This window comes from Crassostrea angulata, chromosome 6 (genome assembly GCF_025612915.1).
Source record: "Crassostrea angulata isolate pt1a10 chromosome 6, ASM2561291v2, whole genome shotgun sequence".
Taxonomy (NCBI): Eukaryota; Metazoa; Mollusca; class Bivalvia; order Ostreida; family Ostreidae; genus Magallana; species Magallana angulata.
Genome location: NC_069116.1, coordinates 34,441,824 through 34,468,705, shown reverse-complemented (window position 1 = coordinate 34,468,705; position 26,882 = coordinate 34,441,824).

Here is a 26,882-nt window from a genome sequence, read left to right as displayed (position 1 = left end):
CGATTAAACGCAAAAGATTGCGTTCAAACGCAATAAATAAATCAATATAACCTGTACAAGTTTTACCTTCCGTTTAAATTAGCTAAATATTGTTCTTTGTCCCAAGAAAAATATCACATTGTTACTTGTGTTACATTAAAGTTTTTTAAAATTCAGAGAATTTAAAGATAGTTTTAAATACTCTGAATTTTAAAACTTTAATGTAACACATGTACTTTCATTGCGAGTTACTGCCCGTATCGCGGACTACTGAGTATAGATTCAGGCGAGTCTTTGTAAAAAAAGAGATTACTTTGTTCTCTAATGACCTTCTATATTTCTGTTTTTGTCAACCGTCTAATAAGTATGTTCTCCCTTTATGACGTATATTATTATTACATATGTAGATTCAACAAATAATGTTGTATATTTTCTTTGTTGTCAATACATATCTTATCTCATTTAAAATGATTATATGCATCTGTTCGAATGCAATATCGGAGGCCAATTTTCGGGAATTTAAAGTACTTTTAAATTTGAATATTCTTGGGGGGGGGGGGGGCGGCACTCTAGATCCGTGCATGACGAGGACGTTACGACAATTGGAAAATTCGATCATTTTATTCAACCTTAATGTGCATCATCATGTTTAATTGATATCTGTTGAACACCAAAAATGTCGCATGTATATGTTGGCAAGATAAGCATGGCTAATGTAGCTTAATTGGCAAGTTTAGCTTGGCGAGTCGGTGAAAATCTAAAATAAATTGAATTATTTACTTTTTGTTGATATCTTATTCAAAGGAATAATACCCTGGCTGGATCTCTATTGGTCGGTTGTCGTAATAATGATGCGACCTTGAAGTTTGTCAGTGACCTCAAATCAGAGTCATGACATAGCCTAAGGTCTCAGGAACCGGTCGTGACAGTAGTACCTGTTTATTTTTGTTTCTTATAATAAACAATAATTAAATATTGATTAAATTCTCAAAATAAAAATATACCACCTACCTACTAATTATTAGGTAAGAAATATAGGTATATTTTTGAGCATGCAAAAATATTTAATGTCAGGTGCCTTTGTATTGATTGAAAATTGAAAAATTGTAGACTGTCTTAATGTCTCTTGATGGAAAACACTGATGAAATATAAATGCTGTTAACAGTGTTCTGATATCAAGTTGTTCATTACAAATTTTAATCGTCGTGTTATGATAAACAGTAATTTTATAACTGACTGAAATTTGGCATAATCAAAAACCAGGCCTGGCCTAGTCTGGCCTCATTGGCCTGGCTTGGCCTGGCCTCAAAATTGGCCTGGTCTCACTTTTGGCCTCAAATTGGGCCTGCCCCAAATTTTGGCCTGGCCCCAAATTTGGTCTCTTCAAAAAAGTTTGGCCTCAAATCTTAAAACTCCTTGCAAGAAAATTATCAAAATCGTTAAAAAAAAGGCAGGATTTCTTGCGGGTAAAAATATCAAAATGTTTTTTTTAAAGATAGGAAAACGTCAGATACTTCGGACTATAATACAGGTGCACATCTTTTATTGTAAATTTAAAATACCGGAATACACATTTTTGGAAACATCCATGTACAATAATTTTTTATCGTTTGCAGGGGAGCGGGGATACTTAGCCTGTAAGTCACGGCATACCAATATGTCACTTCTTTCCTCTTCCTGTGTAATATGATAATAACGATTCTCAGCTATGATATTGAGATAATATAAGCCTAAGTATTTACACATCTTCTCATAATATGAAAACATGATACTGGACATTATTAGCTTTACATTCTCTGAAAGAGAAACTGCAGAAATGTTAATAAAGCGATCTTGAATAGGACATAGAAACACAATCATATAGAAAGACAAGTCTAAGTGGTGCTGTTCTCGAAAGTATCCTAATTCAAGAATGTTCCTCTGAATTATCTTAAAAGGGAAGGAAACTAAAAATATGTTTTACAATAAATCAATTTATTATCATCTACTATAATTGTAAATCGTATTTATTTTCATTAAAAACCCCGGAACAATGAATAAATCAAGAAAATCGATCGCTTAATTTAAATTTCCCGCCGCCAGGGGAGCTGCCATTGAACTTTAATCTATGACGTCACACCATCTATTCCGGTTTGTCTTATCAACAGTAAATCATGATATTCGCTCTAAATGACAAGTTCTGGAAAATTTGAAACAATATTGATTTGAGACCGTTCTTTTACCTTTGACTTTTCACTAAATTACAAGCTAACGTCAAATGGAGCATGTTCGTTGAAATCTAAAAGAGGAGGTTAGTGTTTGAGAAATCTCCGCGTAAATGTGGAAATTGTCAACAGATGCCAATTATCATAGAAAATGTCTGCTGTCGTTATTTCGACATGGTAATTCCGACTTTCAAGAATGAATTTTAAACATCCCGATTACACTTATAACATTTATTCAGTCAGCGAAGAACTTGACTTGGAATAAAAAATTTAATCAAATTCGTTTTCAACTTCGAATGATAGCAGATTAATATCTGTCATTTACTTATGAAAATGCATATATTTATGCATACAATGATACATGTATTTATTCTTTAGATTGACGTGTGAACTCAAACACTATCAATTTTGTTTAGTCGATTATTTGAGTAACAGAATTAAGGCATAAACCAGCGTTATTATATTCAGAGCACTGTGTACATTCATTTGTATATATTTGCATTTCCATTGTTCTTTCCCACTGTAAGCCAATACGGAGGAGCTGCAATTATTTCTCTATAATCGCAATTGCTCTGTCTTTATACTATTACGTCATAAAGGTGTAACGTTATATATATACTTTTCCATGACGTTATAGATTTAAACCACTATACGATACATCATGTGTTTTTCTCCAACTCCATTAAAATTGACGTATTTAATATTAAAACATGTTTTTGATAACATTTTAAAGGAATTACTGTTATATCATATCACTGATTCTGTTAACAAATCTATGTGAATAAAAAAGATACATTACAGTCTGAATGTTTACTTTTGATGTAATAGCTAAATGTCAAGGTCTAGGCTAAGACAAGGTATTTGCGAGTGGTAAAATGATGCAAATATAAGTAATAAACAACGATTATTTAGTGAACATGGCGTTATGAATAGCAACTGCTCTGCTGGCATATTTTCCATGATGCGCTAGCGCGCATCATGGAATATGCCAACAGAGCAATTGCTATTCATAACGCCATGTTCACTAAATAACATTGTTTATTTCTTAAATGTAAACCAAACCGGAATAGATGGTGTGACGTCAAAATCATAATTTTTTTTGGTTTTTAATACAGAAGAGTTCTACATCATGTCAGCCTCCAGTAAATATGATTTCTCCAACTTCAAACGTTCATTAAAGCTTAATTACGTATTTTATTTTCAAAACAGCATGACCACATGTGATAATTTACACCACTTTATTAAAATAAATAAATTATGTTTTTGACTTTCCTTCCCCTTTAATCTTAAAACACTTCTTAATTAAGTCTACGAGGTGCTGTTCTCGAAAGTATCCTAATTCAAGAATGTTCCTCTGAATTATCTTAATCTTAAGACAACTTCTGACATATCTTTAAGTCAACTGTTGCCAAGGATTTCCCCTTTACCTTCCTCTCTGTTGACCCAATAGAAACACTAGCTGCAGGTCTGTAGCTCCCGGTCTGAAAAATTTGGATGGACGACCTGGGAAGCTCCCAGGTCCTCCATCCGAATTTTTTCAGACCGGGAGCTACAGGCCTGCAGCTATAGAAACATCACGTATAATGGCGAATTACACTGCGACATGACACTGTTAATTACTGCCACTTGAACATATATAAGTTAGCAATTTTTTAAAATTTATTTATCCTATTAAAATATTTTTTTTTATAATTATTTTATTTTATTTTATTAATAATCAATGACGGATACAAACTTTCACCATTGCTACCAAGACCTAGAGTGAATATATTACAATGCACATATCTCTTATTCATACACAAACACAGAATAAACAAGACTTAGTGTAGATTTTAAAGGACTTTCGTTTTAAGCTACGATTGTATGAAATTCTCTAATGATATGTATATATCTATTTTATTTTCCATTACGTTGTTCACATTTTTAGTTCAAATTATCTAGATATTTCAGGAAGTATTTAAGATAGAATCGTTTCCTTTGCCGATCCTTTTCCGATATCCTTTTGATAAACATAACATATAACAACTACACTGTACTAGTACTTAAAACGCCTTAGATGGTTTTTAAGCGTTGTGTACCTCTATGTAATACTGAATTAAGACATCTTGGTTTGGGATATTTCAAGGTTGATTTTCATGTCTAAGTTTGACTTAGGATGGACCTATAAATTTTTCCTGATTGTCTCAAGAACTTTCATAAAAAGGGCATTGAAACTTGTCATATACCGGTAGCCAGTTGTCAATAAAATATTGTGGAAGACGATTTCAGAATATACTGTGGTCAGCGCAGTAAATCTGGGCTTCTGTTCGTCTCAAGGGGGAGAGTTAATTTATTTAAAGCCACACATATATCAAGCGTTTTTCTGTTTTAATGGCAAAATCATTTTTGTTTCATGCTTGTATTTCTAAGTCGTGTCTGAATTAATTCTTCGCTTGCAACACGCGAGTTCAAAATACTCTGTACATGCGTCATCCGCCGTACAGAAAAGTTTATTTACATGCTTAGATAATAAAAAACCATATCAGATACATAGTACCGATAATAACTTGTTTTATTAACACAGTGGTATCGGATTTAGAATAACTCATATCTATGTAATCACGGTTTTATTTATGGACAAAATATATATCATATAATATCCATAAACCACAGGCTAGTGAAATATATTGCATCAATCGTTCACTTCAGCTTCCACAGATCGTGATGACAACATCACGTTCTTTGTGTGTTTCATTTTGTTAAAGAAAAAACGTTCAGAGAATATATTGCCGTAGAAATTGTACTTTAGAGTAGGAGAGAGATTCTCGTTTTTTCCTCATTATTGTTGAGATCGAAACGGTTCGGCCAGACTAGATCTTTTTTCTGTCGAACACCGCAACTCTTATAAACAAGACTTGTAAAACGCGTGTGTTTACAATCAGACATAATGTTCGCAATTCAGACTATCTAAGAATACCCATTCTTTGGGAAATCAAAGTTTCCTTTTTGAATTCAGGTACTTTAGGGTTGTTATTGTTCTCTAAATGTCTACTAACTTTACTACCTTATCCATACCTGGTTAGAGACTGATACAGTAAAACTCGTTTAGTACGAACACGAATACGCCGAAATCTCGGTTAAAGCAAAGTTTTATAGACTCCCCTAGCTGGAGAAAAATCTTTAATAAACCCTTGCATAGTTTGCAGATTTAACGAATTCGGATGTATCGAATTTACTGATTTAATAAATTGATTGTGAGTCCCGTAGAGTTGATGCAATTTAAAATGCTTATAAAGTTAAAGCTTTAAAAGTGAGCGATGCTTACTAACATAAAAGTTTGAATGATTTTATATACATATAAATTCTCCAAATTTAATTCCAAATTTTTTAGGTATTGAAAGAATGTATTTTTTATGCCTGAAAAAGCATAAACTGTAGAGTTGTAAACGAAAACATTTCAATGGAACTATTAATTGAACAGTTTCAGTTTGGGAGATATGTTTTTAATGTTCTTAGAATCCATATAAAACTTGCTTGCAAAAGGTTCATGTGGGTGTGAACAATATAAGAATTGTTTTATATATATATATATATATATATATATATATATATATATATATATATATATATATATATATATATATATATATATATATATATATATATATATATATATTTGTAATCACAAGCCCTTATACGTATTACTTTAAATTTAATCTAGACTGGATGTTCATAGTCGTTATATACAGCTAAAGCCGGACGCGTGAAAGCATTGCTCTATCTTAATCATTTGTTGTAGTTAAATACGCAATTACAGCGATTGAAGCTTTGTGGTTTGAAGCACACTTTGAATTTTATTCAAAAATAGTGGGATGCGCCGATGCAGTTTATAAAATGTAATAATCGTAATGGAATTGCATTGTTTATAGAAGTGCAGATGAACATACCTCATCTTACTTGCGAGCTGTATGCCACGATAGGATATAAAACCTAACATATGATATTCTTGCATAAATATACATACGTATATTGATATTTTTCTTTAACTAGCAATACTAAAAAAATTGACGATCACTACCGGTATCAAGTTATACTCTGTCCCAAGATATTTTGCTTAATTGCTCAATATCTATAAATACCTCAGGGTTCAAACGATGTTTATTCTAAAGTATGAAAAATTTCCAAGATTTCTCCGTTGAAATGCTCCCCTTAGCTCACCAGGATTCAAAACATGGCTAAAAAATGTGATTACTTCAGGGATTTTGTACTGCAGCAGACCCGGATGATAACGTTGAAAAATTGCGCGAGGTATTCCGAGTGACTTCCGAATGAAGAAAAGATGTAAACATTCCCCATTATAGATCGCCGTAGGAAATTTTCCCTTTCATCAATCCATATACAAACTGGTAAAGCAACGTAAACGTTTATATATACTAGTATACATGTTCTACATCTTATTGAAACACGATTTCTCATTTGTTTTTAGCATGGTATCAAAAACGTTTTTGAGGCAAGATTAAACACTTTGTCAAACGGTGTCTTTTTTATGATCTATAAATTTACTCTTTATGGATATTACCATGGCGATCGAACTATAAAAACTCCACTTTCCAATATCATTATACACTAGTTTAATTTCATTGGAAACTTCGGAGTTTCTCCCTGATGAAATTATAGACATGCTTCTGACCTTTACATACTTTTTGATACATTATGATAAGAGATTTTCAAACAGTATGGTAGCCTATTTCTGTCCCCTACATCCTTATTTTGCCGGAAAAATAATATGATATCTATAACTTATATTTCTGTTCTGATATGTGTCATTGCTCCAACAGTTTTTGACCAAATATAAATATAATTGAATAAGAGGATTATCAATAGTGATACATGTATCTCTGTTTTATGGTGGCATATTTCTGCCCTCTACATGCAAGAAAATTATATCAACATGCAAGATAATTATGTCAACATGTAAGCTTATATAAGCTTTGGATACGCCAGTGGAGAGGGGGGGGGGGGTTAGGGTTGAAGACCATCCAGTCCAGGGAAGGGGAGCTCTCTTCCATGATCTTTGCCTACAAAGTCAGATGGAAAAATCCTTTCGAGAGGAAGCTTAGGGTGATTGAAAGGGCAATGGCTGTGGCAATACTTTAATTATCTCTCTCTTTTCAATTTCACAGGTTCAATCTAGTAATATATAGAATTCAAGACACCGAGGTATACTAGTTCAAATCAATTAACCAATGAATGCTTTTTTTTTAAATATCGCCGGTCCAATAACACACAAGCCGTGCAAACAAAAATAATAAAACACAGCCTGGTGTGTTGTAGGACCAACGATATCCATAAAAGAGAAGTAAATTTATTTTAATGTCTATTTGCATGAAAAATGTTTGTATCGTCGCTTTAAAGGCATTAGAACCATTTTAACAAAACCTTGGCCTTTTGGTTGGACTTAGCTACCTATTTCTTGCATCAAAACAAGTTAAAACTGACGCGGTTTCAAGCGAAATATGCACCGATTGCGTAGTCTTAGCTCAAAAGGCAGACAAATTTTGTTGATCTCAAAGATCGGCCAGGCCTACCTCACATTGCTGTTTGACGCATATACCCAAAGTCCAAGCTCTTACTATAGTATCAAATTGGTTCTAAATACACTCTTCCTCGTAAATATGAATAACATACATGTACATGTAACAGATTGAACAGCTTATCTAAACATAAAATACCAGACACTTTGCCAGGAACAGTCTTTTTTTAGATAGGATATATGTGATTTAACAATTAATTTCAAAGTCCATATCAAATTAGTTTAGTAAGTTTGAACTATTTATTAAATCGAACAATAATATATATTTATTCAAACGCGTGATGACGTTTACTTTTGTTAGAGGCCGCGATGAGGCTTGGCGTGTGTTACTAAACATTAAACCTAAGAGATTTCTGTTGCAAACATAAAAGGAAATATACACTAAATGTAAATATTACATCTTAAATATTGACCTATTGAGTGCTATAAACCGATGTTTTGTTAAATATATATCTGATGGAACATATTTTTAAAAGAGTTGCCAAGTATGTTGATATTTCTTATTTTTCAGTAATCCTATCCATTACAATATAGGCATTTAACCCGCCTTATCCACCCATCCTATTCAAACTTATTAAATTCATATTGTAAGGTTATGGAAAAAAGGTCAAAGACACACCCCCACCCCCGACCGCAAACAAATTCGTCCCTGAGACTTTTAGGAATTTTTTTGATCCGCGTTTGCCAAAAAATCGCTTATATTTCAAGACAGCGACCATGGAGTCTGTATAAAGAAAGTAGTGTTTACCACATTCATCTTCATGGTTATTACATGTAGTTTCTATTAATTTTCTCTTACTTAAGACGAATCCCAATACTGGCATTATGTACATTTATATATAATCTATGCATTTCTCAAATTTCTTTCTTTCACTGATAGGTTAATAACACGATGAGTTTCTTAGAACCATTTTAACAAGACCTTGGACATTCGGTAGGACGTAGCTCTCTATTTCTTGCGTCAAAACAAGTTAAAATGCGGTTACAAGCGAAATATACAAAGAATGGCTAGTCTTGGTTCAAAAGCCAGACAAATCTGGTTGATATTCAAAGAGCCATGACTGAGTGGCCCACAATGAGATAGACAGGCCTACGTCACATTGCTGTTTGATACAACAGTCCAAGCTTTTGTTAAAATAGTTCTAAAACCACACTAAATGATCATAGTAGTTGATACACTTATATATAGAATTTAATATTATCTGAAAATCAATCTAGCAATTTAGGGACAAAGCACCGAAGCTTAAATTCACGATTTGCATATTTAGAAAATTGCGCATCAGTTTGTGTGACATAATAGGTTTCAACTACTTATACTAAATGTAATAATTAAATCCCGTTTTTAGATATTCATGACTTTTATAGCGTGTTTATGCTTTCATGTATACAAAGCAAGCAAATACATGTACGTCATTCTCAGACGTCCGAAAGACGTCACATTCATGTATAAAAACAAACAAATAAAAAATACCTGTACATTTTTACCAAAGCGAACCCAATGCACGTCTGAGACTCGAAACCTTTCGATAAATAAACGTAGAGAGGTGACTAGTGCGTCTGTAATACACATTATGTACGCAAGCTGCGCGGGTATTTCCGTAGAGCTACTACTTTTAATACCAGATTAAACATGATAGTACATTTAGTTACTTACCACTAAAATTTGGATGAATCAATCAAATTTACATATGTAGCCATTTTCTTTTCTAATTGATGAAGTCTGGTCGTAAATAAGTCTCAAATTCATTTTTATTGCACGATAGAACCATTTTAACAGAAGCTTAGACTTTGAGTAGTTGTGTCAAACAGCAACAATATGACGTAAACCTGTCTATTTCATTGCTGGCCACTCAGCCAGGGTGATTTGAAATCAACAAAATTTGTCGGGCTTTTGATTTAAGACCACGCAATCAGTGTATGTTTCACTCGAAACTAGCGTCATTTTAACTTGGTTTGATGCAAGAAAAAGAAGATAGTTACATCCTACCGAAAGTCCAAGGACTTGTTAAAATGGTTCCATCATGCAATAAAAATGAATTTGAGACTTATATTAATATTCAAAAGGAGAAATTGTTTTGACAACAGTTTTACCTTTATTGGTAACCCATCAAGCAATCAAGAAATATCTTTGTTAATGATTTTTGATATTTGACGTCATGTAATTTGGACCAGGTGCATGGGTGTTTGGGTCAAGTACATAATGAATAAAAACACAATTGTAGCTACTAGTATATCATAATGTTGAAACATTAAATAAGTTCCTGACTTTGGAACCGAAAAACAGTTAAAAAAAATAAAAATCTTGAGATTCATGATTTTGGCATATTTAGATATTGAATGTTTATATTGATTGTATTGTCCAGTCGGTGGGAACAGAAATCCGAAATTTTGATGGAAATCTTTATTTATTTTCTTTAATTGGATAGATATGATTTGATTATTTAAACAACTGGCCAACAGGCTTTAACGGTCACCTGGGTAGGATAGACAATACACAAACATGTCGCGGAGTCTCATATATATGCATTTAATTAAGTTTCAATCTGGAGAGGAAAAATTATAATATTGTTTAATGAAGTATACATCCCTGCCTAAAGTCTTTGAGAAAGGAATATGAAATCTATAATTTCAGTGAAAAACTTAAAGATCATAATAAAGTGCATGAACTGATGTTTAAAAGGTGCAAGACTCTGAAAGAATTTTTTAATACGTTCGGGGGGGGGGGGGGGGGGGCAGAAATATGCCACAATACTATTTCTGTTCTACGATGGCATATTCCTGTCCCTACTTGCAGGATAAAGTATGTCAACATGCAAGAAAATTTTGTCATCATGCAAGATAATTATGTCAACATGCAAAATGATAGTGCCTACATGCAAGATAATTATGTTGACGTTCAAGTTACACATTTTTTCAGAGAATCTTATTTTTATATGGGTGAAATGACTTATTAATGCCGGACTCAGATGTCATAGATGCAAGATGCAACATAATTATGACAACATGCGACTTATTTATGTGAACAGGCAAGTTAACTCTGTTAACATGCAAGATATTTATGTCAGCATGCGAGATAATTATGTTGACATGCAAGATATTTATGCTGACATACGAATTAATAATGTCAACATACGAGTTTATTATGTTAATGCAAGTTACACGTATCTCGCATGTTGTTTTAGATAAATTGCATGTAAACATATATTAAACATATATCAAAATCAGGCTTTCTTAAAAGGTTTGCAATATGCATGTAAACATAATTATCTTGCATGTTGACATCATTTATTCACTGGCGTCGGAAGCAAATTCAAAAGGGGGGGGGGCTAGACTGATCCTCAGAAATATTGAGAGAAGAAAACCTAATTCCCCAAATCATGAAAATCCTATTCCGGGGGGGGGGGCTTATATGCCTTTGACTCCAACTTCTCAATCTTTCAAACGTACATTACGGAACAATGATGTTTCCTGCGAAAAAAAGTGGGGAAGGGAGGGGGAGGCTGAACCCTCTATTCTGCTATGTGCCTAATGGCTAGGTCTAACTTAGCAAAAAAAAGGGGAGGGGGGCTAAGCCCCCCCCCCTCCAGTCCTCCCGGTTCCGACCCCTATGATTTATCTTTCATGTAGTGGGCAGAAATATGCCATTATGCAGTACGTAAAAGACATTAAAATAACATAATTTATCCCTCACCAAAGTCATGCGGGTGACATATAAAAATTCTTTCTTCAAAAGAAGTTACATTTTATTATATACAATATATTTCATTATCAAATGAAAACCAATTTTTTTCTGTTTAAATCCAAAACACGCTTGGAAGAAGAATAGGAATAAGTATTATTCTCTGAAAGTTCTGTGTCATTTAAGGAAGGGGTCTTCTCGTTATCAAACATACTTCCTATAATAAGAAATTCATGAAATTTTACCACAGTAAAGCATATCATATAACCAAATGATTCTATCAGTTTAATTAAATTTGATCTCCTTGTTTTTGCATAAAGGTCAGGTCAATGGCATTACCCTTTTCCTCAACTTGAGGGATGATAAAAATAAATGTTTAAGATATGAAGATTCTATTCTTCAATGAAATGATAGAATATCAGAATGTCTATCAGCTTATACTTTTGAACTGGAATAAATATTGAAACTAAAATTGCTATTGCTTAGCCCGCATTTCCTCTAATTTTCTGAAATTTTGAAGATATTTCATTATTTTTTTATGCTTGCAATATTAAAATATTTCTGGTTTTACGTATTATGAAGACTATATAAAGATATAAATTGACAGAAAAGCTGATATATTGACCATCTAATGAGAGAGAAAAACTTATTTTAGTGATTTTTTCACACAAATCAATGTATAGAATGGGTGCTTTTAAAAGCTTATAAAAATGTAATTTGACAGGCAAATCTTTTATCAAAAACAAATTCTGAAACCAAAGTGTCATATCATTAGTTCACAGTTAAAAAATCCAACATTAATGTTTTTGTTTTTAAAATGCTAAAACAGATTCATTATTCTACAGCAATTCTGAATATGCGAAACGTGATATTTTCTTACGCCAATATTCCGACAAAAATAAAGTCCTTGTTAAATTCTAAACATTGATTACTTTTTCTATGCCAAGTTGTATGATAGTGAATAAGAAAGAAAAATATACTATTTTAATTTCCTTTCGTCGATCTTGATTTAATGGACAATTAATCAAATTGACGTTTGACGAGTCGAAAACAAGAAAAGACTCCTTCCTTAATCAATCTGTGAAGAAAAAAACGAGTCCTGAAATTTTGAAATCCACAGGCAATATGTTAGTTCAGTTGTTCTTCACTTTTTTATATAAAAATAAAAATTACACATGGGCCACATCGCTCACATGAGCATGAATTAATTTATACCCAGCGTGACTAATTAGTTTAATAACTTTATCATATTTTCAAAGTCAAAAAATCACATGGAGAGTAAACAAAATTCACTTATTTCCTCAATCTCACAAACCCAGCCTCTAATTTACTCATCCCGTTCTAGAAAATACATTACTGTGTAAAAATGAAAACTCCTACACTTGTCAATTGGGGCTCGTTCTTGACTCCGTTGCCCATAGAAAATGAACAAATCTCTAAACCAAAGTTTAAATTTCCCGATCAATAGGAATGTGCAGCTAGATTAGAGAAAACAATTACTTACATCAGTACAGGAAGTAGCATCAGGGTCTAAAAACTCTAGTCGAAGGGATTCGCACGATTTGGAGATCTCTTCGTTCGGGTTTCGTAGTCGAATTTCGATGAATTGTCCATACATGGGTTTTCCTCTATTTTGATTAAACATAACTCTGAGTTGAAAAAAAAAAACAAGTTGGCTGTCCACGGGTCCAAGTTCTGAACTCTCTGTGGTTATAACTGTTAAACAGCTATATCCAGTATTGATTCTGCAGTCACGATCTGCTTTTTTACTTTAGCACGTCTCACAGTTATCGGAAATATACATGTATACTGTGGTCTTTATAGGAAGAAATGAACCCATGATAATAAAAAATAGAAAAATATAACAATAACGACCACTAACAAACGAGGGTGCAGTCGTGCGTCACATAGTTCGAAATACATGGTAAATGTTTGTAATTTCGTATGAAATAAAATGTAAAGAAAGTGTTTTTATGTCTATGAAATATCTTACATGAATCACATTGTATACCCTTATATTTTTTTCTTTTACTTTATTGATATTCTAGTATCATCGGTCAAAGTGTAAATATCTTACATTTGAGAGCCTTTTATTTTCAATTAAATAATCTCAAAAGGATCCCGTAAGCTTGTTTATATGCACATAAACAAGCTTACAGAAGCACTGATTTTGAATTTTAGCCACTGGAAGTTTATAGAAATCTTGTGGAATGAGGTTTGTGTCTGTCATTGAAAAGACAGCAAAGCGAAAGAAGCCGTGAAGCGTTAAGTACATTTTTGTTGTTGTTGATATCGTGACAATTAAAAGTTCTACAATTTGGCATTCTGTACAAATTAAGTTTGTTATATAAATTTATAAAACGTCTATATACTAACTATTCATGCAGTAGCAAGTTACTAAAGTAAGTGCCCCAAAGCCAAGAAATAGTTGCTTTATATGTATACACTTATTAAAAAAACTTCTAAGTATTCACCATGCTGAATAGAATAATTTAAAAATTACGAAATACAGTGTGAATTTTTCAACAATTCGTAACTGATATGTCTTCTCATCAACAGCACAGATAAAATAAAACAATATCGCTTAAAATCAATTACCAACGACGATACCTCTAAACATTAATTGCTATTTTTCTTCGCATGCTTAATATTACTGGCAATTTTTGCATTTGATAATAGTCTTCAGTGGTAGTGTCAAAAAAAACCCACTTAATATGACCAAAATGATCATTGAGAAAACAACCAGAGCTGTTGGAATATTAGTTTCTATATTGTTCCTGCCACAGATTCTACGCACTTTAAATTCGCTGTTTTTTTTTTTGTCCTCGACATTGTTTTTGATATTGAGCAATCCAAAGGAAACGTTATTTTGATCCCCCCCCCATAATTATGTGTAACGTCATTTCCATTGGCAACCTAAATTCAACCAAACCGGAAGTCTTTGTGATATTTTGCAAAGGTCAAGGTCTCGGGAAACAACCAGAGGTCAAGTTCAATGCATTTAGAACTTTTGTTTGTGTATACCTTTTGTGTCATAACTTTAAAAGAACTGTAAAATGTCAAACAATGTTTCCAACTTTACGTTTAGAGAAAATAATTACATATGTACGATACTTAATAATGCAAATGGTTAATTAAACCATAAAGGGAGATAGCGATCTAAGCGACAGAACTGTTGTCCGATTCCAATGGTATTATTCATTGCAAAAGTATTATTTTAAACAATTTCTTTTAGTCAAAACTTTTTAAACAATTTCTTTTAGTCAAAACTTTTAAGAATCATGAAACGAAAAAAGGTTATCCCATCTAGCATATCGATTGGTTAAAGATCATTTGTTCATTCGCCATTTCATGCTTTAAACAATTATATTGTTTTATAATGGTTCATGCAAATTGATGGACTTTGAAGCAGACGGTCTTCATAATAATGGTCGGTCATACAATACAATACATGAAATACTTGTCTTCGATGTAATAAGGCGTTGACTTTGGCGATAAGACAAATAAACGTCTTTTCTAATTACAATTTTACCCTGATCATGAATGACCCTCGTCAAGTCCAAACTTATTCGACTCAACATGGGACGAATATTCTAACTGGTTGATATGTCTCTGCCTCAAACGCTAACGCATTCGGTTGAGACGCATAGACGCAAGTGACGCAAGAGTGTCCTTAGTGGACGCTTAACCATTTACAACCTGATGGTATATATATATGTTAAGGCTGGATCGAAAGCAGCCTTATTTATCCATACAGCGTTCTTCATTCGATCTAAAGTGGCTTTGGTTTGCTTTCTTTTATTTCATCGCAGTGCAAACGTTGTCTAACATTTGTTTATTCCAAACCATATACTACTACTACAGACTAAGTACTTACATTATCAAGATCAATACTTCCGCCTACATGTAAGAGAAAAAGGTGGCATCGACGTTTAGTATTGCGTATATGTGATGCATTGTTTTAAAATATTTATTACAAATTAATTTATTTTTGATACAGAAAGCAGGCAAATAGATACTTAAAGGTGACAAATTAATTGACAACTTCGGAAACAAAACAGTCAATACCATGATTTGATTAAGCATTCAGCTGATCTACATGTATTTCAAATGAAACAGATAATATTCTATTATCCTATCCCCCCCCCCCCCCTAGATCTGAGATGCACTTCCTATCCTGTACTATTACACATTATTGTAAGTCTTGCAGAATTTATTGTCCATGCGTTTGACACTTTACTACTTTGAACGTATTGCTTATATTCAAGAAATAATTAGTAGGTAAACCTTCACTACTTAGGTAAGGAGAGATACATGATCACCCTGGTGTTCACTGAAATTAGATGTTGATGAGAAATTCGCTTTCTATCGATCATCTGCAGTGTGTTTTTTTTACTCGGTTGACCGCTGAGGTCTTTGAACCTGTTGTTGGTAACTGACCGCGATGTATCATTATACCCAATTCAAGACTTAAATTAAGAAATTCAGATGACGTCATATTCTATTTTTTCTTGCGTGGTATTGTATGGCTAGGATTATTGCATCATGTACCTATCTATGAAGTCCTATTTATCATATCCGTGATAATGTATTTGCAATTCATAAGATATGCAAGTATCTTCGAAAAAAGAGGCACCCAGTACTTCTGAAATTGGAAGGACTCGAAGAAATATATTTACTTTTTGGGAGTTGATTTTAATCAACTCTCCTATGCAGTTACTCAAACAAACCGAAACTGAAACAGTGTTTGGACCTCAGCACAAATCATTGCTGCTGACAAGACTTAGTTCTTGAAAATAATTGATCAATTCGATGTAATTTATGCTAAAGCATTGTTTTTCAAGGAAACTTATTTATAAATATCTTGAAAATAGTCAGATTTTAAATGGTACGAACAATTTAAATATTTTTTGTAGTCGTATTTATTCCTACGCCAGAGTTCAATATAGTCTCGTTCAACTCGACGCTCGGCTGTTTCCGTCAATTCTTGTCGGAGATTTATGAGTCGGCCGAGCGTTTGGTTGAACGAGACTAGAGTTCAATATTGCTTGGATCCATACAATTTTCGAGAAATATTTCTATTACTGATACATAGTTTGATTGAATTAATTTTATCTTTGAATATTATTTAACATGATTCATATGGGGGTTTCTCGACATTCTTGTCGAAAAAGTCCAAAAATTCATATTATAAAAATGTGCGTAATTGAAATTAGAAACTACATGTCCTTGTAATGCAAAATAACATATCATTGATTTTAGAATAAATAAACATCGACAAAATCAACTCCCGTCAGTTCTTCAGTACTTTGATATCTTATTGCATGTAGAGGCTGAGGTATCGAATGTCACAGACGTAACATTTCCCGATCAAAATTCTCTATATGTGTTGATTTTAATATATAGATATATCTCTTTTCATTTTAATATGCTTTAACAAACTTAAGGAATAAAATGGATGAAGAGAAGAACAGTGCTTTCTAGCTGCTAGTTATTTACTGCTTGTTGCAAAATGTGTACTTGCTTTTGCGCATATGCGAAAAAAGGTTATAAAGCAGCGGCATTGACAATCAATACACAAATTTTAAGTATTGGAAATATAACAAAGAAAGAGTATGTTCAAAAACTATTTGGTTTGAATATTTTGACAGATGGCACAAACGTTTTAGTATGCAGTTAGCGAAAAAAAAAATCAGTTGACTAAATTGCAACTTGTAGATGAGTTTCTATCACAGATTAATGAAGTTGTTTAATGATGGACAGGTCACTGTATTTAACCTTACATACGTGAAAAATGCACTGAATGCAGACGTTATGTCGATGTTTTCAATTTCTTTTAAACCAAATACTTCAAATCACGGATTGTTATAAAGCAATGTACTTAGTATACGATAATTTCATGTTTCATGCTAACTGACATGTACGAGAGTTGTCTCAAAATTACGAAGTAATACTGGATAGAAGTGTAGAAAAATGACCAATTAAATTGAATCAGTATAACAAGCGTTTTCAGAACAAACTAATAGATTAAAAAAACTACAAAGATATCAGTCAAATCAAGAAAACTAAAAAAATATATATATATTTTATTTTTGGATGGGGGGGGGGGGGTAAGTAATATGCTTAATATTATCAATACTATTATATTTTATAAAACTTTTTTTATACTCTTACTCAAACTCGTACTCCGTACTTCGAGTACGTGCTCCACTCAGTACGACTCTTAAAACCGAGGTTACAAAAGTTTTGGAGTACGTTATCCGCAGAAAACTATTTATTATAGAATATGCTCCAAAAACCGGTAGAGAAAATCTAGACTATTCTGGAAAAGTTTAGAGTAATAAACACTAGGGTAAAAGACAGGTCATTTTGTAATTTACATGTACATTTAAACAATAAAATGCTTTCTTTGGTGATTCATTACATAACAAAAAATTACATTAACAGTAATACAGTCAATATAATTTATTTTTTCCAATCAATTTATTAATTAGTTAAAAGAGAGATGTAAACATAAATAATAAAATGCTTTCTTTGATGATTCATGCAGATTATGAAGGTAGCGATGTCGCCACCTTCATATCCCGCATTAATCACCAAAAGACAGCATTTTATTGTTTAAAAAACTACATTTGTACACATGTAAATTGATAAAAAAAAACGTTTCCATTTTATTACTAAAATATTCACATTTTTGGAGGTAACACATTTTTTATCATGACATTCTCTTGGTCTTTTAACATTTAAAGTATATATGCAATTTGTAGTAAGGTGTTACAGTTACAATAAGCAGTTATCTGTTATTAACAGTTAAGTATTACGGTTAGAAGTTACAATGAGCATTAATCTGTTAATAATTACAGTATGAGCAGTTAGTAGTAATCTGTTAACAGTAACATTTTAAGAAGTTGGCAGTAAGTTGCTGATATTTATATCAGACAGTTACATTAGCAGTATGCTGCTAATATTTACAGTAGGCTGTTGGTAGTAGCTATAAACGGTTTTGGTAACTTGTTAACATCTATCAGTTGGTTGTCATATGAAAGGAATTAGGCCTACTAATTTTTCGAATTTCCTTTTTTTTTTTTTACAGTACATTTTTTCTGTGGTCTGCACAAGACACGAAAATGCACTAAAGTTCTACTATAAAACTTCTCTTGTTACAAATAGTTTTGAGCGTGTACAAACATGTACATAAAAACGACAAAATCATCACGTATTCGTGCTACGTTAATTATACGTGTATATAAACATTATCACGATTTCAGTAAGAAAATGGTCAAATTATTAAATTGTCGATAGTCTCCCGCTAATGCTTTGACAATGATTTTGCTTTGTTCTGAAAAACGAGTATAATATAGTATAATAATATAAGAATAAAGAAAGAAAAAAAATCCGAAGCTCTTCTTCCGTGGGTTATTGTTCTATTAGAAATACCTTAGCTATTGAAGGATCGTGACCAATGTGAATGGTTCATTCCAAAGTAAGAAAAATATATATAGACAGTAATAATGTATGTTTTATTTCTCATCATCAAAGTCCGTTGCACTTATGGTCTTAAAAATACCTTTACATACCACCATCACCATACGACAATGAAGGAGGTCATTTGAATAAAAGAGAATAGAACAGATCGGAAATGCGTCCATTGATTTGAACCATACATGAAAGAGTTCTCTGTTGTTTCATGCAGATTTCATGAAAATATATAGCGAGCATTGTAGAGGAAAAAAACCCGCGCGGGTTCATATATATTTTTTTTGCGATGATCGTTTCCTTCATAGCCCTTTTTAGCCTTTAACACATTTTTTATCATGACATTCTCTTGGTCTCTTAAAATTTAAAGTATATATTCAATTTGTAGTAAGGTGTTACAGTTACAATAAGCAGCTAACTGTTATTAACAGTTAAGTATTACGGTTAGAAGTTACAATGAGCATTGATCTGTTAATAATTACAGTATGAGCAGTTAGTAGTAATCTGTTAACAGTTACATTTTAAGAAGTTGGCAGTAAGTTGCTGATATTTATATCAGACAGTTACAGTAGCAGTATGCTGCTGTTGTTTCATGCAGATTTCATGAAAATATATAGTGAGTATTGTAGAGGAAAAAAAACCCGCGCGGGTTCATATATATTTTTTCTGCGATGATCGTTTCCTTCATAGCCCTTTTATTGTAGAAATATGTGAAACACCCGAGGAAATCCTTACACTGTTTGCTTGATATAAGATATACCCTGTTTTGTGGTGTATTGAAATTAATATGTCACGAATTTGTTTTTACGACCCTAGGTAACCTCACAAAACATTGTTCTATTTCATTATTTTTCAGATAAAATGAGTAGAAGCACGTAAATGGTGGTTATTGACTATCAGTATGTTACATAAAATAAACACGACACGTAATTCTATCTGAAATTTTACTGCCACTAATTTTAAAGTCTGACGTCAGCCCGTGCCGCCTCAGCTACAGTTCGATGTATCAATGTCGCAAAAGTTCATTTAAGAAGCAAGTTCTTTTGAGAATCATAAGGTGTTCATTGTGGTCAGGGCGTGATCAAATCCAAAATAAGCCCAAAGGGCTCTGAAAGATTTTATCACAATCAGTAAGGAGCACATCATAATACTTAAAAAAAATTCATTATTTGTTTAATTAAAAAATTAATATATATTTTTATAATTGAATTAGATATTAAATTATTGACATTTTTACGTTATTTTCATTTCGTATAATTTGGCGATTCCCACTTGTACATCATTTGCGTCAACGATGAAATGCATTGTTACAAATTTGATTCGTAGTTGATTCGCAAAAAAAATATATATATAAATTGGAAAAAGTACCGAAAGACGTGAAAAGTCAACAACAACAACAACAACAAAACAAAAAACAAAACCACGATTTCAATGAAAAATAAAAATTCATTTTGAATATTTGAATTATACAATTACGGCCATTTTAAGGTGCTACACCGGTAATGTTTTCACGGAAGCGTATGCCTATACATGCACTTGTTATATTATAACTTATGAATTGTCCTCCATTTTATTGTATTGTAAACATAAACTGAGTAATGTATTGTGGTCTCTTTTTTATGCATCTATGTTGTTGTATTGTTTGTTGTGATTTTACGAATTTGATCAGGTTTATTTCCACATATACTAGTATATGCAATATCGACTTCACAAAAAATTGAAGTTTAAAAATTTATCTATTAAGAACGAGATTTTATCATATCGAGACACACCAATTTGGTTTCTAGGTCTTCGGATTCTAGGCAAATAAATATTGTGGCGAGTGGGCGATTTATAAATTTTAGAATTAAAAAAACTGAAAATTTTTGAGCGGCATCAAAAAAATAGAGGCCAGCGATTACATTTTATTTTAAGGGGACCTAGACACCATTTGAGCTCAAAATTTTCATAATTTATTTTTTCAATTTTTATGTCTAAATTTGTTCATATAGATGTTTTTAATGCTTTGACAAAATTTGAAAGTCAAATATCGAGTTACAAGCGAATTACAGCGGTTAGAATTCTTTGTTTTGTAAACAAAGCTCGAGTCCGGTTAATGTTAACATATTTGTTGTATTGGTATAAGTTTCACTCTAATGTTACTGTTTGTTGTGATGAAATTATTTATGAACCCATTGAATCAGTCTATCTTGTTTCCACAAGTTATTTTGATAAAGAAATGGCAATTTCTTTACATTACAGTATTTGTAAACAAATATAAGACTCGAGCTTTGTTTACATAACAACGGCTTCTTTCCTCTGTATCTCGTTTGTAACATGACTTCTATAATCCAAACTTTGGTGAATCATTCAAAATACATAAGTAAACTATTTTATACATAGAAATCAAAAATAAAATTTTCATCTGAAATCGTGTCCAGGTCCCTTTAAAATGTCATTTTCCCCCCTATGAAATACATGTAAAAAGCATTAAAAGGTGAGTGACTGTATTCGCCATTGTATCAGAACCCTCCTGATCGCCAATTCTATCCACACATACAGACATTACCTTGCTGACAACCTACCATGAGATCTTTGGTATGATCAATGTAAAAAAAAAAGTGAAATCATGATGAATAAAAAATAAAGGAATCAAAAAATGGAGCGGGACACGGAACGAAAATTTCTGGGTTCGGGATTTATTTTTTAATATTATTTGTTCGGAACGCCCTTGGGCACATGCACGCGGATGCGGCGACCAAGAAATCAAATTGGTGGGGCCTAATACAATATTTAATCAATAAAATGCTTTCTTTGGTGATTCATGCGGGATATAAAGGTTGCGTTAGCGGGTTATGTACATTTTCGCTACCTTCATCACCCGCATGAATCATCAAAGAACAAAATTATTGTTTAAATATTTACATCTTTCTTTTAACAAATTTATAAATTGATTGTAAAAAGTAAGTAAAATTCACTAAATTACTGTTAATATACATCAGTACGTTAGCTAAAACAAACAGCCAAATCGTCTCCTATGACATGATCATGATTATCTCGTGCACTCCGTGATTTTTCTAACGTCGATCTAGGTTTCGACCAATCGATAAATGGGGAGTGTAGATTTCAGTCTGACTGTTTCTATAGAGCTATGAATTAACAATAAGTTTCCGTACGAAATAGAGGGAGTCGTACTCGGTAGTTTTAAATATGATCATATCATTTTCAATATTTGGGGGGAATATTGTTATTTCGTGGGCGCTCAAATGGAACGTCACATTCCTCCAGGTCTAGCTCTAAAAAGACCGCAAATAGGTTTCTTATAAGAATACTGTTTTGATTTGTTATCATTTTGCTGTGAATTTATATGCAAAGTTTTTACACATTTTACTAAATTCATGAGCATGTATTAACAGGTGCTTTGTAAACTACATTATTCATCAAAGAGTTTAATTTTTATCGTACCACATCAATGACTAAACAAATTATTTAAACGAACGGCAAATTAAGAAAAACAAGTGAAAAGCTATCAATGTGACAACAAACCGGGTTTTCTTTTATGTGAACTGTGTCCATAATCCATGTCATCCCGTATCCAGTGAAATGGAGTACCCTATATGCAATATTTTGCCAAAAAATGACCAAGTTTAAAAGCTGGTATTTTTTTCATGAATAATTAGAAATCAAAATCCTAGCAATATGCACATCTCTGATATATGTACAATTAATCTGCAAAAGAACAACTTCCTATCTTGAAAACTGTAGGAGGAGTTATCCCTACAATGAGGGTACCCTATATGCAATATTTTGTCAAAAAAATTATTAAGTTCAAAAGCTGGTATTTTTTTCATAAACTATCAGAAACCAAAATCCTAGCACTATGCGCACCTCTGATATATGTACAATTAATCTGCAAAAGAACAACTTCCTATCTTGAAAACTGTAGGAGGAGTTATCCCTACAATGAGCTGGTATTTTTTTCATAAATAATCGAAAATCAAAATCTTAGCATTATGCACACCTCTGATATATGTACAGTTGATCTGCAAAAGAAAAACTTCCTATCTTGAAAACTGTAAGAGGAGTTATCCCTACAATGAGGGTACCCTATATGCAATATTTTGTCAAAATATTTAATTTACCAAGTTCAAAATCTGGTATTTTTTTCATAAATTATCAGAAACCAAAATCCTAGCAATATGCACACCTCTGATATATGTATAATTAATCTGCAAAAGAACAACCTCCTATCTTAAAAACTGTAGGAGGAGTTATCCGTACAATGAGGGTACCCTTTTGGCAGCCGCCCGCCCGCCATTTTCACCAATTTAATAACCGGATTTTTCCGTTGGAAAACCCGGTTAAAAATGAATTTTAAAACAGACACTGGATACCAATATGCTTGGTGTATTACTATCCCAAACTATATAATTTGGTGGCAGAATGGTGGTTCCTTAAGGGTAAAATTAAATATTACTTTTTCTCTCGTTTTCCGCAAATCATAAGGCTAAAACAGTCTAAGTCTGCTGTCCCAGCTAATTCAACTTAGTATATGAATGTACATATATGTATGTATATATGTGTGTTTATTGTTTAGTTCAGAGAGGAAGCGACATCCATAAATCACATGTAATATGTCCATATCTATAGATCTGATCAAATTTCTCTATGATTTAGACAAATTACAGCTTTCATATTGGGGTCAACCAATGTATATATATATATATATATCTATAATTATACCTGTCATGTTGAAACCATATTTTTTACTTTACAATTGATAATTATGGAGAATTTCATAGCTGTAGAACTGTACACGAGAAACTCGGTCAACCCGTATTTTTCCGTAGAGCTTATAGACAGTCTCATTCTCTAACTCTCCGTCCTGCAGATATATATAGAGTGTGCAGCGGTTCCTGTGGGGTTCGAAGTAGTGGCGTCGAAAGCAAATAGAAATCTTGACAACTTTAAAATCATACCTAGGAAAATAAACAGATTCCCAAAATCATGAAATTCCTAATCCATGGGGGGTTGGAGAGGGTTACGTAGTATACCTACTGCTCCAAAACAATTCATACCAAGTAAAAAAATATTCCCGAAATCATCAAATGGATATATGTATTTGCCGGGGGGGGGGGGGGGGGGTCCGACCGAAGCATATTTGCGATGATTTTACTATGTAAATGTATATAATAAATTTTCGTTTTCCTGTTTCCCCGACCCCCCCCCCCCCCAGATCCGCACATGTATGTATTTACAATACATCTTGTTAGATAACTTAGTATTTTAACTCAAACAAGAGGCCCACATCGCTCACCTGAGCAACAATTGCCTTAATTCTGATCAAATTAGCATTACAGTATCAAAATATCTTGACAACTAAGTACAGTAGATCTTGCTAAAAAAAATAGAAAATCTGTCAATTTTTATCCACCTCTTTTTTTGGGTAAATACCAAGCCCCTTTTGTTGTTGTACCTGTAAGAAGATTTTTCTCTATTCCAATTTACCCCCCCCCCCCTCCATTTCGTGGCCCCCCTTTTCTCTAGGGAATCATGGTTTCATCAAACTTAAATCTGCATAACCTGTGCTTTCACACTAAGTACTGAGTTTTGGACCGAAAACTTTCCCAGAATATTTTTAAAGATTTTTCTCTATATATTCCTATGTAAAAATTCAAACTGCCGTCACGGCCCAGCCCTATCACTAGGGACTGTGATTTTGCAAACTTGAATTTACACTATCCGAGGATGCCTCTACACAAGTTTAGGCTTTTCTGGCCAAATAGTCTTTAAAAAGAAGATATTAAAGATTTTCTCTATATATTCCTATGTAAAAATTCATCCCCCATTGTGGCCTCACCATACCCCATGACTATTATTTAAACAAACTTGAATCTTTACGATCTTGGGATGCTTCCACTTAAATTTGGGCTTTCCTGGCCTTATAGTTTTGAGAAGAAGATTTTTAAAGATTTTCTCTATATATAAAAATTTATCCCCCATTGTGGCCCCGCCCTACTCCCAGGGACCATGATTTGAACAAACTTGAATCTACATTATCTGAGGATGGTTACAATTTGAGCTTTCTTGGCCATAAAGTTTTGAAAAGAATTTTTTTTAAAGATTTTCTCTATATATTCCTATATAAAAATTTATCCCCTAATTGTGGCCCCACCCTACCCCTGGGGACCATGATTTGAACAAACTTGAATCTACACTATCTGAGGATGCTTCCACTCAAATTTAAGCTTTTCTGACCTTATAGTTTTTGAGAAGAAGATTTTTAAAAAAAAATTCGATATATTCCTATGTAAAACATAACCCCCCTCTTGTGGCCCCACCCTACCCCCGGGGACCATAATTTAGCAAACTTGAATCTACACTACCTGAGGATGCTTCCATTTTAATTTGAGCTTTTCTGGCCTGATAGTTTTTTAGAAGAAGATTTTTAAAGATTTTGTCTATATATTTCTATGTAAAACTTGATCCCCTAATTGTGGCCCCACCCTACCCCTGGGGACCATGATTTGAACAAACTTGAATCTACACTACCTGAGAAAGCTTCCACTTTGATTTGAGCTTCTCTGGCCTAATAATGTTTTAGAAGAAGATTTTTAAAGATTTTCTCTATATATTCCTATGTAAAACTTGATCCCCCCATTGAGGCCCCACCCTACCCCCGGGGACCATGATTTGAACAAACTTGAATCTACACTATCTGAGGAGGCTCCCATTTTAATTTGAGCTTTTCTGGCCTGATAGTTTTTTAGAAGAAGATTTTTAAGAATTTTGTCTATATATTTCTATGTAAAACTTGATCCCCCCATTGTGGCCCCTCCCTACCCCTGGGGACCATAATTTGAACAAACTTAAATCTACACTACCTGAGGATGCCGCCACACAAGTTCGAGCTTTTCAGGCCGAATAGTTTTTGAGAAGAAGATTTTTGAAAAATACCAACAAATTTTCAATAATTCTCAATTATCTCCCCTTTAAAGAGGGCGTGGCCCTTCATTTGAACAAACTTGAATTCCCTTTACCTAGTGGTGCTTTGTGCCAAATTTGGTTGAAATCTGCCCAGTGGTTGCTGAGAAGAAGATGAAAATGTGAAAAGTTTACAACGCCAACGCCAACGCCGACAACGACAACGACAACGACGACAGACAACGGACAAATTGTGATCAGAAAAGCTCACTTGAGCCTTTGGCTCAGGTGAGCTAAAAAGTTTACCGAATATCCTTCTCCGAGTTTTCAAAATTGCCCCGTTGAATTTGTATCAAGCCACAAGCACCTAGAATAGGATTAACTTTTTCTGAAAACTTAAAATGGACTACATACATCGATATTATAATAGCAAAAGCACACAAAAGTTAAATCTAACGAAAAAACTCAAATATAAATTAAACTGCAAATCACTTTCACTTATGCACTTATCCTTTATCAGGCCACATTTAAAATATACTTCTGGGGTTTGGGGAGGGTGTTCTCTCGCGAAACTCGAACAAGTACAATTATCTGCTGCCAAATAGTAACCGGTTTACCGATATTTGCCTCTAAAGACTCTCTTTACTTCGAAACAGGTTGGAGTACACTAAGTTCAAGACGTATTTAACTGCTAGACTCAAAACAATGGTTAGGGTCGATAAAAATATCACTCCCACTTATGTTCAAAATTTATTCCCTGACAAGCGTTGTACTATGTCAAACTACCGATATACTATGAGAAATTCTCAAGATTACTACTTACCCAAATGTCGATTACAAGTATACAATAATACAAACCATCGTTAGATCCAACTGTTATATACGCGAATGGAATTCTCTACCAGGGAATATCAGGGAGGTTAATTCACTCAAGATCTTTACTAATGCTACCACCTCTGACTATATTTTTAACGCAATCCCCCCCCCCCCCAAAAAAAAAACCCCAAAGATAACAAAAAACAAAACAACACCATCATATTTTTCTTTTTGGGGACAGGATTCAATACA